Below are 13,067 nucleotides of genomic sequence, written 5' to 3' on the forward strand. Positions count from 1 at the left end.
GCGCTTTGGGGTGTCCTGCTCCCACATGGACTCATCCACAGGTCACAGTCCCTTTGACTCGAGTTCACACTGGAGTTCCAGCCTGTCCAGTACAGCAGTGCAGAAACAGCAGCGATGCCCTGGCCATCTGCCAGCCCAGGGCATGGCCGTTGTTGTTATCAAAATGTTCCCAGGCACAGCACAGTAAGATGATAAGCAGTTCAGCAAGTAGCAAAAGCAAAAAGCAGCCACTAACGAGCACTATACTCTAATATACAGTAAGGCAAGCAAGCCCCATGGCAAGTACAGAAGCCTGCTGATTAATACCTAAACAGCAGTAACAGCTATAAATTCAATCTAGCACATTCCAATTAAATCTGTCATTATCTCGAACCCTTCGAGCCCCACGTTGGGCGCCAAAAAGGACTGTCGTGGTTTAACCCCAGCCAGCAACTAAGCACCACACAGCCACTCGCTCACTCCCCCCCGGTGGGATGGGGGAGAGAATCGGAAGAGTAAAAGTGAGAAAACTCATGGGTTGAGATAAAGACAGTTTAATAGGTAAAGCAAAAGCCACACGCACAAGCAAAGCAAAGCAAGGAATTCATTCACTACTTCCCATCGGCAGGCAGGTGTTCAGCCATCTCCAGGAAAGCAGGGCTCCATCACGCGTAACGGTTACTTGGGAAGACAAACGCCATCACACCCAATGTCCCCCCCTTCCTTCTTCTTCCCCCAGCTTATATACTGAGCATGATGTCATATGGTATGGAATAGCCCTTTGGCCAGTCTGGGTCAGCTGTCCTAGCTATGCTCCCTCCCAGCTTCTTATGCACCTGGCAGAGCACAAGAAGCTAAAAAGTCCTTGACTAGTGTAAACTCTACTCAGCAAGAACCAAAACATCAGTGTCTTATCAACATTATTCTCATCCTAAATCCAAACACAGCACTCTACCAGCTACTAAGAAGAAAATTAACTCTATCCCAGCTGAAACCAGGACACTACCCATGCTCTGAAGGGACAGCAGCACGTCCTTCTGTTCCCAGATGTATGGCTCTTTCCCCCATCAATTGTCTACCTCAGTAATGATCCAGCCAGTAAGCTTTCCTTTCTGGTGTAATAATAGATGGGTTTTACTCGTGTTCTCATTTCTCGTCTTCTATGCAAACTATGGCAATAAAGTCTTAAAAAAAAAAAAAAAAAAACAAAAAACTCACAAACCAAAACCTGCAGTGAACATGTAAAGGATGAAATCAGCTTATTTAGCAAGGTTGAGGATTGTAATTCCTCATGCCGGTTCTACACAAAAAGCATGAGGTTTTGTGTAAATTTATTAAACTGCTGCTACTGATTTTTCTTTAACTGTAGTATTCATTTAAGTAGAACATACAGCCAAATACAGCCAAATATACATTCTATATTATATTTGTAAAGCACAATATCAACTGAACTATGAAAGTACATGGAAAATGCAGAAGATACATATGGTCATGTCACAGATTTGTGCTACAGACAGGGAAAAATCAGCTGTGTCTCATGATTGTCACACAGAATTTCCTAACAGATTTAGCAGCTAAAAAGAAAGAAAATATTAAAAAGTATATCAAGAATAATGGATTCTCATATACTTTGTATGCAAAAATTCTCTAAAGCCTATGCTGCTTATTTTTCAAAACCCACAAAAATAGAGAATTTTTTTTCAAGACAGAGAACAAGGAAGTTTTGATTCTGTGTTGTCTTTTTTTTTCAATGTCATGTCTGCTTCTTCTTCCATGAGTTTTGCAGAACCAAAAATAAATCATTAGGTCATGCTGATATATTTTGGGATGTTTTATAGAAGACTGTTTCTATACTTCTAAAGAACCTCTTGACTGTCAGAAAATATAAATAGAACAGTTTTGATTTACATGCCAAGTTGGTTTCTTAGCTCTTACAAAAATTCCCAGGAACAAAGAAATTCAAAGTTAAGATTACTTCAGCATTTATTTGATGGTATTGTAAACATGGTCTCTATTAAGAATTCTATAGCACTCATGGCTCTGCCACTTGGCAAATGTTTATTTCATCAATATAAGTTGCATTTGTGGATAGGAATAACTGTTTATGCACCAGTCAAGATGTATCCACTAATTGGGCCAGCATGTCTTTGTTTCACTCTTAAGAACAATATTAGATTTAAAGCTAGATGTGTGCTTTGTCTTAACTTATGCTGTACTTCCAGGTGATACTTAGGAGAAAAAGAAATCTGTCCCAAAAAACTTGCAGAAAGTGTAAAACTTCAGACTTCTATAAATTTTGAATTCAAAGATTTCCAATTACTAAGCTTGAAACAGGATTTTGCAAAAATAATCATTCTGTTAAAATAGTGTATTATTAGACTTGCATTTTAATAAACACCTCTGCATGATGGAAATTAAAGTAGTTGCCTAGGTAAAACTTTATTAGATTTTGATTACCGTTGCTGTTCATTGATAGGCCTCAAGGAAGCTAATTATTTCATCTCAGTGCCAGGTTTATAAGTTAGCTGTCTTTAAACAGTTGCAGCTTGAATAATTTATAAAGGTTTGAAACAATAATTCATTATGGGTTTTTAAGAAATAGTATTAAAAAAGCTGTGTGTCTTAGTTTTAGAATAACACTTCAAGAATATTTAGATAAAACATTTTTTCTTTCTTCTAATTAAAGGTTTTGAGAGACAAAATTTCTATTCCTGGATACCATAGCCTTTGAGCCGTGACTAAGAAACAACAGTAACTAATGAGATAACAAGTCCTAGCTGTCTACCTCAGTCCTGCTGTTTATGTTAAAAATACAGCTCTAACTTTTTTGACAAGTCATTGCTGGTTTGCCTTGAAACTGGACTGTAGTTTGTATGCTCAGTAGCTTCTTCAGTGGTTCTTTCACAAGAAATTTGAACACCTTGATCTGTGCATCTGGAATGGAGCAGACCTTTGGGGCAGCATCCTCATCAGCTGTTATCCCTACTGACAATTCTGAGCCTTTAGCATTTGGCCTTTAAGTAAGCCAATGAGGCACCAAAGTTTCCAAGAGTTTCCACAAGCTCTCTTACTTGGATGCCCATTTTTAAAACTTGGGACTGTTTTTGCAGTTGTTCAGGCAGAGTAACTCTAACTGAATCAACTTTTAGCTAGTGTTTAACTCTTCTGGAATTGCAGATAAGTTACAAAAGCCTAGATTTTTTTGAGAAGCTAGGACGCTGTTGTCCCTAGTTATACATTTAATATGATAGATAACAATCTTGAAATACAGAATAAATTGTTTTTCTTGTAAAAAGTGCCTACTTCATCATAACATCTGCAAAATCTCAGAACTTCTGTGATGTGCTGATGTGGACAGTATGGGGGTGACATTTACAACATGCTGAGGAGGGACCACAACCTCCAGCTTTGCTTATCTGAGTTTCTTAATGCAGTGGTATTATTGCCATTCAGAAGTCTAAGGGAAAATGGATTTTGTTTTCTTTTCAGAGAAGGTAGAAAAAGCTACCTAAAGAACCTAGTGGTGTCCATTTCATTCAGGAGCAAAATATCCTATCATTTACATAACAAGAGAAGACAGCACTTGTGCAAGAAGGCAAAGGAGGAGGGTGTCTCTGTGAGATTTGAATAAATTGTTCTATCTTCTCTTTTCAGTACTACACCTGAACCAAGCAAATAACACTTAAAAAAACAAAAACAAAACAGTTAGATGTGCAAGGGTTGTTTTATCGGGAGTTGGGTTTTGATTTTTTTTAAATGAATTTCTGTGCAAGAAAGGAGTCAGACAATAAAATGGTATACTAGAGGCAAAGCATAACTGCAAGAGAGAGGTCTCTTACTTTCCATTGGTCACAACACCAGTTTATGTGTTTTTTCTGCAACCAATTGTTCACCTTCCTAAGGCAGTACTGAGTCACCATGCTTCTGACTCAAATGCACTTCAATATTCTTGGCTGAAAAACTGAACAGAAGTAGCAAGCTGTATTATCAGACAAATGCTGTCTACAGAATTGTTGCTGGAAGAATATTTAATGTTTGAAGCTCCAAGAGTTGAACCACATTGAATACTTGATTTAAAAAAAAAGAACTTTAATTTTGTAAATACCCTAGGTAGTATCATAAGAACTTTATCTATTAAAGTTAACCTTGTTCAAAAAACAGCGTCTTTATGGCAAAATGAATACGTGTCCTCAAACATTTTCCATTTAGTCCATTAAACCAGCATTTTACTTTGTTAAAATTAAGATAAACAATTTATTTTCTGAGATGTTTATCTGATTACTTATGGATTATAGCTGTAAAATGGCAAAATACTTTCCAGACAATTTTGCCAAAAAGTTGTACTATTTCATGAGGGCTCCTGTTTGTTGTATTCAGAGGGCACCCACTTTTATTCTTTTAATTTGACACACAAGGTGCTTAAGAAGCAAAATAATATTGCTACCAGCAGGTGGTATACTTGTACAAACAGAAGAAGAGTTGAATGAAAATTTTGATTTAAAACTTTTTTAATCAGAAAACAGTATTTTGGTTAAATCTTTTTGTGAAAAATTATGATGGTATAAGTTGCTATGAAAATTCCTGATATTTTCCCTTTCATTTTTTTAAATTAATAAAAGCCTTCAAAATTTTTCATTTCAAAATTTTATTTTATTTTCGTGTTTTATTTCTTCATAGCAGTAGTACATAAGCTGATGTCATGGTAGATATTTGTGATGTGATGTTATAACAAACATAATAGTAAAAATGTAAACTAAATCAATTCTTTTTTCTTGAAATTGAAAAATCATTTGCTAGATAGTTCAATTTTTGTGTCAGTGAATCTTTGAGATATTTCTCCATTTTGAATAAGAAAAGCTGCACACTTGGCATGGAATACATTTTACTTAATTTTAGCCATCTACAATTACGCTTCTAGTTTAAGCCATTCTGTCTCTTTTTGCAGTCAGTTAAGAAAGAGAGAGGCAACCTCAATACACCATTCATTCCATCTTGGAGTTTGTTATACTGTGGCATCATGGTAGCATTTATGAAATCTTACTAAATATGCCACTGTGCTGAGATGGCATGACATAACAAAAAATGCATTAGAAATAAAAATGTCCTAAAATACTGTATATTCTTTCAAGACTTTTTCCAAAAGTGAGTTTTACCCAAATTTTCATTTATTTGAAACTGTAAAAAGGCTTTTTGGGTTTTGGGAGGTTTGTTTCTTCTTTGTTTGGAGTGATGACAACACATTCTGAAACACAAGACAGGTTCCAAACTAGAAATCTGAGTTAAACCACAGAGAATTGTTCCAACCATTTTCTTTTCCTTCTTTTCTTTGATGATAGTATTACTATATGTCTTAATTTTAGTAACCTTAAAATTTATTGCATTTTGGTGTTTCTGGGGATACAATTTATTATTCCTAGAATTTAGTGCACTTTGCATTCTGTTGTTATTGATATTTTGTTACTAAAAAAACCCATTGTGATTCTGGTGAGTTAAACACTGACAATTTACATATCCACTTTTTATGTTGCCTCAGTTCATTCATTATCATTCAGTTCATTCAGTATCATAGGATTAACTAAAATGAACTGAGTATAAAACTTCAAGAAACTGTATTGTTTCATTTATTTGTACTACATGTAGTGTCCTCCTATTGCACATTAGTATTTGGACAGATTTGCCAAAGTTATCTCGCATTACTTTATGTTTTATGTTAAATCAATTTGATAATTTAAGAACTTCCACTTACCTTTGGTTTTACTTTGTAGACATTTGAGTTATTGTCATTTCCATTGCTAATTTTTTAAGATGTACGTGACTTTTTTCTTATGTTTTTTTCCCATATAGCTTTATGCATGGTTAGTCTCATTTCCCTAAAACTCCTGCTTCTTGGTATAAGTTTATGACTGTTTAATGATATAGCAGGCATTCCAGAATGAACATCTCATTCTGGGATCTAAGCTTTACAAAAAACCTAGACAATCAGGGTAATCTTTAGTCGTTCTTTATGTGTATGTTCATTATCAGTTTTTTCCTTCAAACTCTATGTAATATACTAATATCCCCAATTCCTTCACCCATTGTCTGCATTTTATATAAATTTTCCTGATGTTCAGAAGCAAGTTATCAGACCATACAATATACTCTGGGAATTAACTGCCTTAGAAGTTTGTGTTTCAGGTACTACCATAGCTAAAAGGAACATCTACTGGCATTACTCTCCTTTCTGATGTCTCATCTGACTGAAGATTAATACATCTGGAGAGATTTCTGTTTTCAGCTTCCCCTTTCTATTTTTCATCCTTTGAACTTCAGTGTCCTCAATTTTTTCACCAAAATTAAGCCATAAAAGTCTCAAGAGTTGGATGATTTCCTTAAGAGTGTGTATTAAATAGACCTTTTTCCAGTGCCTTAAGAAGAGAATAAAAGCCACATATATCACCCCCTCTTTTTTTGACAAGGATGCTACACATTAAAACAATTTTTATAAAATTCTACTCCAGGAATTTGGTGGACCTTTAATCGTTAGTCATCTTCTGATAGTTTTTGCTCTCTTTTCATTTGTAGCCAATTCTCTGTTCCTCTCAGCTTTATCCTTTATTATTAATGCAAGACCATTAGTAACATGATAACAGGAGGGAAACTGTCTTGGCAGTTTTCTTTTTGCTTTTCAAAGGTGACTCCTCTGCTCCTATTCTGATGATCAGTGGTAGTATTTTCTGTCACTTTGAGTTCCTCTGTGCTCTATTTCACCCTTATTTTGAAGTCCATGTGAAAACCCTTCCCCTCCATCCAAACCTCGCAAAGCTACAACACACAAATACCAATCTCTGTAAAAGTTTGCAGGTTTATGAATTGCATTCATCCTTCCAAGTGTAAACAACTGCAATACTTTTTCTTTCCTGTTTTAAAAGCTTTTGCCATTCTTCAGTCTCCACAGGGAAACCTGTGGGTCAACTAGTATGTAATCTGCTGGTAACTTGTGCTGCATAGTATCAATTGTGTTAAAATGAACCATATTTTCCCTTTTTATGTTCATAAAGTAACCATAGAACCCCACAGATCCACCCTAAACTTCACAGATTTCTGGAGTTCACTGCCTTAAACAAAAGTAGCTCAAATTCACAAGTCTCAAAACATTATAGATTATGTAACAGATATTCTTGATAACCCAGTATTTATCCATTTATCAATCCGTAATTATTCACATTAATTTCTTTCTCTTCCCATCTACTTTCACAGTTATTTCTCTTCTACTAGTTTCTATAGTCATTGGTTTTCTTCTCACATCTCTGTTCCTTACAAACTTACTACTTCTCAGTTTTTTCCAGCTCAGTGTTGCTTTTTCTTCACCAATCAATAATTACATTTCAAACCTTTCATCTATGCTTTTCAGTTTCTTTGCCTCCCAAACTGTTGTCTTTATGGTTTCCCATTTCCCAGTATCATGGAAAATATTGCTGGAAGAAACCTTTTAATCTGTCCTTCTGTTTCACTCCTGCTACAGTAAAATTATTCCAATGAATATTATCTATTGGTTATATCCTATTACTTTTCTTTTTTAATTTCTCACTGCCTAACTCTAGACTTCTCTATCAAGCCTTTTTTCTTTTTTAGGGCTCTGACCTTGTCCCCATTTCTCCTCAATGACCTGTCTCATGTCTCTTCTCATTTTAATTTTTCACATTTTGGCAGCCCTACACAGGACATACAAAAATGCCTCTCATCTCTCATGACTCTTCTGAATACAGCAGTGCTGGCATGCCTTCTAGCCATGCTGTTGGGATGTAAGTCATCTAGCTGGACTGCTGTGCTCTCCACACCACCTCCTCCAGCTGTCAGTGACCAGTACACTAACTGCTTAACGAAATTCATGGGAGATCCTTTTCTTTCTCTCTCATTTCTACCCATGCTAGTTTGCTGCACTGATTATAAATACAAGATAAAGCGGAAAAAAAGCTAGCGTTCACTGACCACCCAGCTGTTCCCCAGGAAATGCTATCCCTAACCAACAGCCTAGGCATCCCTTGTTTGCCCACTGCCACCACCTTGCCTTCATCACCATCCCCCAATATTCATTTCCAGTGCCCTCTCCACCAGCTTCTTATGTTCTTCTTCATGGCCTGTCTTCCTGCTGTTATGTCACCTCACCAGTCTGTGAACATAACTTCATCATACTGTATTGATGAAGCGCCTCGTACCCCTACTTCCAGTGATCCATATATCATCCACATGACTTCCCTAGGACACATCTGCCCAGCATCTTTCAAAAATTACAGTATGAAATTTCTCACGCAAGAATTCAGTCACTCAACATCACATTCATAAAAAAAAAACTTTTAAAAGATTAAAGATTACCTAAATTTCGCTGAGTATTAAGCATCCTTCTATTTACATGGTAAGCTCTTTTTCTGAGACTTTTTCCCTTCTAACCTGAAACTCTGCCAAATATATTTGGGATGTTTAACAGTAATGATTCCTGTGCATGTCTACTTAAGAGAAAAAAAAAAATACATTCCTGTTTATAAGAATGCCTAAAAATTTTTTAAACTCCTATTTCTAGTATTTTTACCATCTTTTCCAATTTTCATTGCATTAGATGTTTCTCAGGTTCATTTACATCTTTATTCTCTGTGTTGGTATTTCCAGTTTTTAGTATTATTGGTATTATTTTTTAGTATTATTCTTAGTTCTCAGTATTTCTAGTTTTATTTCTGGGATTCTCTAGCATGTTTTTTGGAAAAGCATAATGGAGCTTTGTGATTTTTGTAACTAAAAAAATCTTTTTTGTGTAGAGTAACTATACTAGTTGTGTTAATTAAGGCTTCTGATATTTGTTTTTGTTCATGTACAGCAAGGCTTTGTTTTCTTTTAGCCATTATAATGTGGGATGTGATTTTTTCAATATGTGTCTCACCATCTTGATAAAAACAGCAGTCACTGTTTCTGTTTCAAGCACAGTCAGAAAAACCTTCACTCTAATACAATTATTATATCTGCTGCTATACCGCTTCTGAACAGTATTTGCTCAATAAAAGTTTTCTTTTACTTACTTTTTTTTAATGTTACAAATTTTCTGTTCTTCATTTTACCTTAGGGAAATGCTTTATACTTTTCCAATACATGTTTTTTTTTCTCATTTCTCAAAACATAGCCATAATTCCACACTGTGAAAAGAAGTGGTTTGGGCTTTTTTGTTTTGGTTTGGTTTTTTTTTAAATATGTTACAGAAAAACAACCAGGACTAATCCTTGACATTATAGATCATCAGTTCCTTGCCTTTTGTATGCAGTTTCCCAGTATTACAAAGACTATGGATTCTCTGACATCCTTCCAGGTCTGTGACCCACCTCTTTTTCGAAACAACTATTTCCCCTTCCCCCATGCCTGCAGGCTTGTTCCTCTTCACTAACATATTCAAACCTAATCTCTTCCATCTGGCAGCCCAACCTTTGGGCTGCAGTCTGAGGATCTTTTATGGACATGTGCACTGCTACTCTCCACTGTTTGTAGTTACCTCTAGTTGCTGTAGCTGTAGATGACATACAGCAAACTGCATTTGTACGTGAACAGGGATGGGGTTTCACAGCCATGGAGCTGCTGTCATGAATCCTGACTGCCCGCAGGGTGGACAAAGGCTTGCTGTTTAGGACAGCTAATATTCATAAGTAAAAGAAAAAACCCTTCCCATACACTTCTTTAGAGCTGTGGCTGAAGGAGTTAACAGAAAATATTTTCAAAAGTTGTCTTTAAAAAGTCTGAGCTATAGAGATGTTGTGAAAAGGAAGGGAGGACTTTTCTGTTAAGGCTGGCTTGATATTCCTCTAAATTGTTTTGGTGGCAGAGAGCTGCACAATTTTTCCTCCAAGAGGGTAATAGATTGGGCTACCTGAAATACTTTAGTCTGTCTCAACAATCTTTGTCCCCAAATATATGGAAGGTATGTGTGGTATGATAGCAAAGAGTATTATATGGAATTCTGGGCAGTTCTGAGTTTGAGAGCAACCTGCCCTTGGGAGACTTCAGAGCTGTTTGCTCTAACTTATCAAAGTCAACATTGACTATCTGGGGTAGCATAGAACCACTTTGCCTTTCCATCCCATGCTGGCCTTTAACAAGATAAAATACTGTTTAAAGTAGGAGAACGTACACAGCAAGCTGCTGAGTGGGCACCAGTGATGACAGTGAAAAAGAATTTGTAATCTTTCAATAACTGTAGTAAAATAGGGCTTGTTCCATTAAAACATGTACATTCTGTGTCTGTATTAACTATATGAAATACTGCACATCTGAAATTTGGGATTAAGTTTGCAACATACACACCACTCCAAATAAAATTTTTCATTGTTAGTAACCTTGTAATATCATTAGTTTCATACCAGCCCTCGTTATGATAAGGCTGATAAAGGTTTGTATTGGATTATATTACAGGTTGTAAGGAAATTATCTTGACAGTTAAACTCATGGTGTGGACTTCTTTGGGTCGTGTTTTAGGGTGCATTTTAAATAACTGTTCAATTAAAATGATGTAGATATATTTCTTTTTTGAAGTATGTAGGAGTAGCTCATGAATGATGCTATGAACTTTCAGTTCTTAAAAAAATTTCATTACAGTATGCTTAATATGCACTTTTTCATTCAAACAAGCCTGATTCAAAATGTCACTTAACTGGTATAAGATATGGGGGAATGAGAAATTACATGTAATCTAGTTGGCTGTGGAAGTAAGGATTATTAATAATATACATTATTAAGAAAAGTAAAGCTTATTGAAATATTGTACTTGTTGCAGAAATAAATTACTAAAATGACTTGTTTTAGTCAAGTCACTTCTAGGAAAAACAGGTTGTAGCACAAAGACAATTTGCAGACATGCTCTCTTCTACGACTGACTTGTGCCCAGTACAATGTTAGAAAGTGTAGTTCTGCTTGATTTACAGCCATCATTTAGAGCTACCTAACAGCTACCTAAATTCCTGAAAAATCTTAAAGCCTGAATAATATCCACAGGGTTAAAATATAAGTATTTCTAAACTACTGTAATCTAGGGACTAGACAACTTAATACTGATTCAGTCCATAGCTCTGGACTTTTAAAGCAGGTTAAATTCTTAGTTTTAGGCTGGAGCTTGCGGACACAGTCTTTTACTTACTAGTATTTTTAATCTAATCCAAAGATGTAATAATATAACTTCTTAGGAAAATCCCACAAATTTATCTGTCTTTAATGCAAGTGATGAAACTCAACCATTCAAAATTTTCTGTAAGAATAGCAATCAGCTTTTCAGGCGTCTGCTTTCTTGCTAACAATAGGGTAGGAGAAAAAAATCTTGTCTTTTTATTAAAGATGTTGCTCAAGAGTCAAGGGTAAATCTGAGAGTAACTGGTTAAGATTCAGAAACCTTTTCTTTAGTGTTCAAATACCATCTTCCAGTATCCGGAAGTATATAACAACTTTGTGGGATAGATTCCTGTAGAAAACTCTGGGAAGAAACTTCAGTTGTGTTTTAAAAAGCCATAGAATTTGTGATTAGGAATAAGGTTTGTGTTCTATTACTTCAAAATTTTTATTTTTCACCATTATTATGTATTTCACACTTCAGTCCCTGCTGAACTTGTAACCCTTTTGTAGACTTTATCCTCTGACAATTTCATCACTGATTTACTTAGCACTTCATTAAAATAGTGACTTTAAAATCTGTTTTACTTTCAGCTGAGAATATACAGTATTCTTCAGACTGATTAATGAAATCAATGGATTACCAGATTAAGCACAGAACAAATTAAAAATGTAATTTTTTTAGACTTTGAATATTTCTTAATTTCATAAAAAGTTTTTAATTCTTACGTAGTTGTATCATTATTATCAACCTAAGAGTCTTTTTTATTATAATTGTGGAGACAAATGCCATTTCAGAGAACTCTTTTGTTTAAAAGACTTTTCATTAATGTCCTGTTTCATCATGACTTATTCTTAGATAGAAATAAAAAGGGTTCCTTTCAAAAAAATCTCTACGATAAAAAGCCTTCAGGATTATCTTTGATATCATCAGTTTAAAACATAGACTAGGAGTGTGCAAGGAGTCTTTAAGCTTTGTCTTTTAAACCATGGGGCAGTTGTCTGCCCATTTTTGCATTCATATCACATAAGGGTCAAGGGGATTTAGCAGTCACAATAAAATTATTCAGTGCTCAGTGTAGGAGAGATGATGGACTGATACTTCAAGTTAACATGACACCTGTGAGCAAAAACTGTATCGTAGTACAAAACCAAAGTAAGGTATTTTACTTAGCAAAAGATAATTGGTACTCAAGATAGCAAGATATTTCTGTCTCATAGCATGCAGGCCAGGCCATTAATACTGCATCTTCTCACTGCGGCAACTTGGAGTCACTGCCTCACCTTTACACAAGATGCTCTGAACTGCTCTAGGTGAGGAAGCAGCTCCCACTGAACTCCTGGAGTTGCCTTCTCACTGCTTGTACATAAGTATAATGCCTATTCTGCAACGCAGCAATAAAGACCTTCATGCAAACTCAAGCACATAGTGAAAATTTCATTCAGAATGCAAAAAAAATACATTGACTAAAAATGATGGTGTCCTGATTCTGAAAATTTGTAAGAGGCTAGAAAGTACACTGCTATGTCCACTCCCCTCAGCGCTCTGCCCTCCAGAACCAATCCAGGTCCCATGACAGCAGTTAGCAAAGTTGGACAAGAACTCATGCAAGCATGAAAAAAGTAGTTAAGTGGACTGTAAAAAATGAAAAGGTCTGTTCTACATTAGCATATTTCTACATTTCCTCTGGAAATGGCTACTAGCGCATAGCTTCTCAAAGTGAAGGCAATACAGAAAACAGTGGCTGAACTAACACCTGGAAAAATCCAGCAGAGATGTAGCCCATACTTGTGAGTTGAAAACTTCTTTTTTTTTTTTTTTTTTTTTTTTTTTTAGATTGAAAATGACTGGTTTAAAATAGTGGTTCCCTAGTTATGGTCCTCAAGGTCATGATCTGCAGAATCATTTTAAGTGTATAGTGTGTTCAATTATGAGTTTGATGATAAGGATGCAGCCACAAATATTTTGGGTA

General features: G+C 35.5%; 1 protein-coding gene across 4 annotated transcripts in view; it reads left to right on the top strand.

The window, feature by feature from the left end:
- Positions 1-13,067, top strand: part of NBEA (neurobeachin) — a gene marked incomplete at its 5' end in the record, with an annotated part of 522,572 nt that overhangs the window by 316,391 nt on the left and 193,114 nt on the right. The window lies entirely within an intron of this gene.

Source organism: Platalea leucorodia (genome assembly GCF_965183815.1).
Source record: "Platalea leucorodia genome assembly, chromosome: 2".
Taxonomy (NCBI): domain Eukaryota; kingdom Metazoa; phylum Chordata; class Aves; order Pelecaniformes; family Threskiornithidae; genus Platalea; species Platalea leucorodia.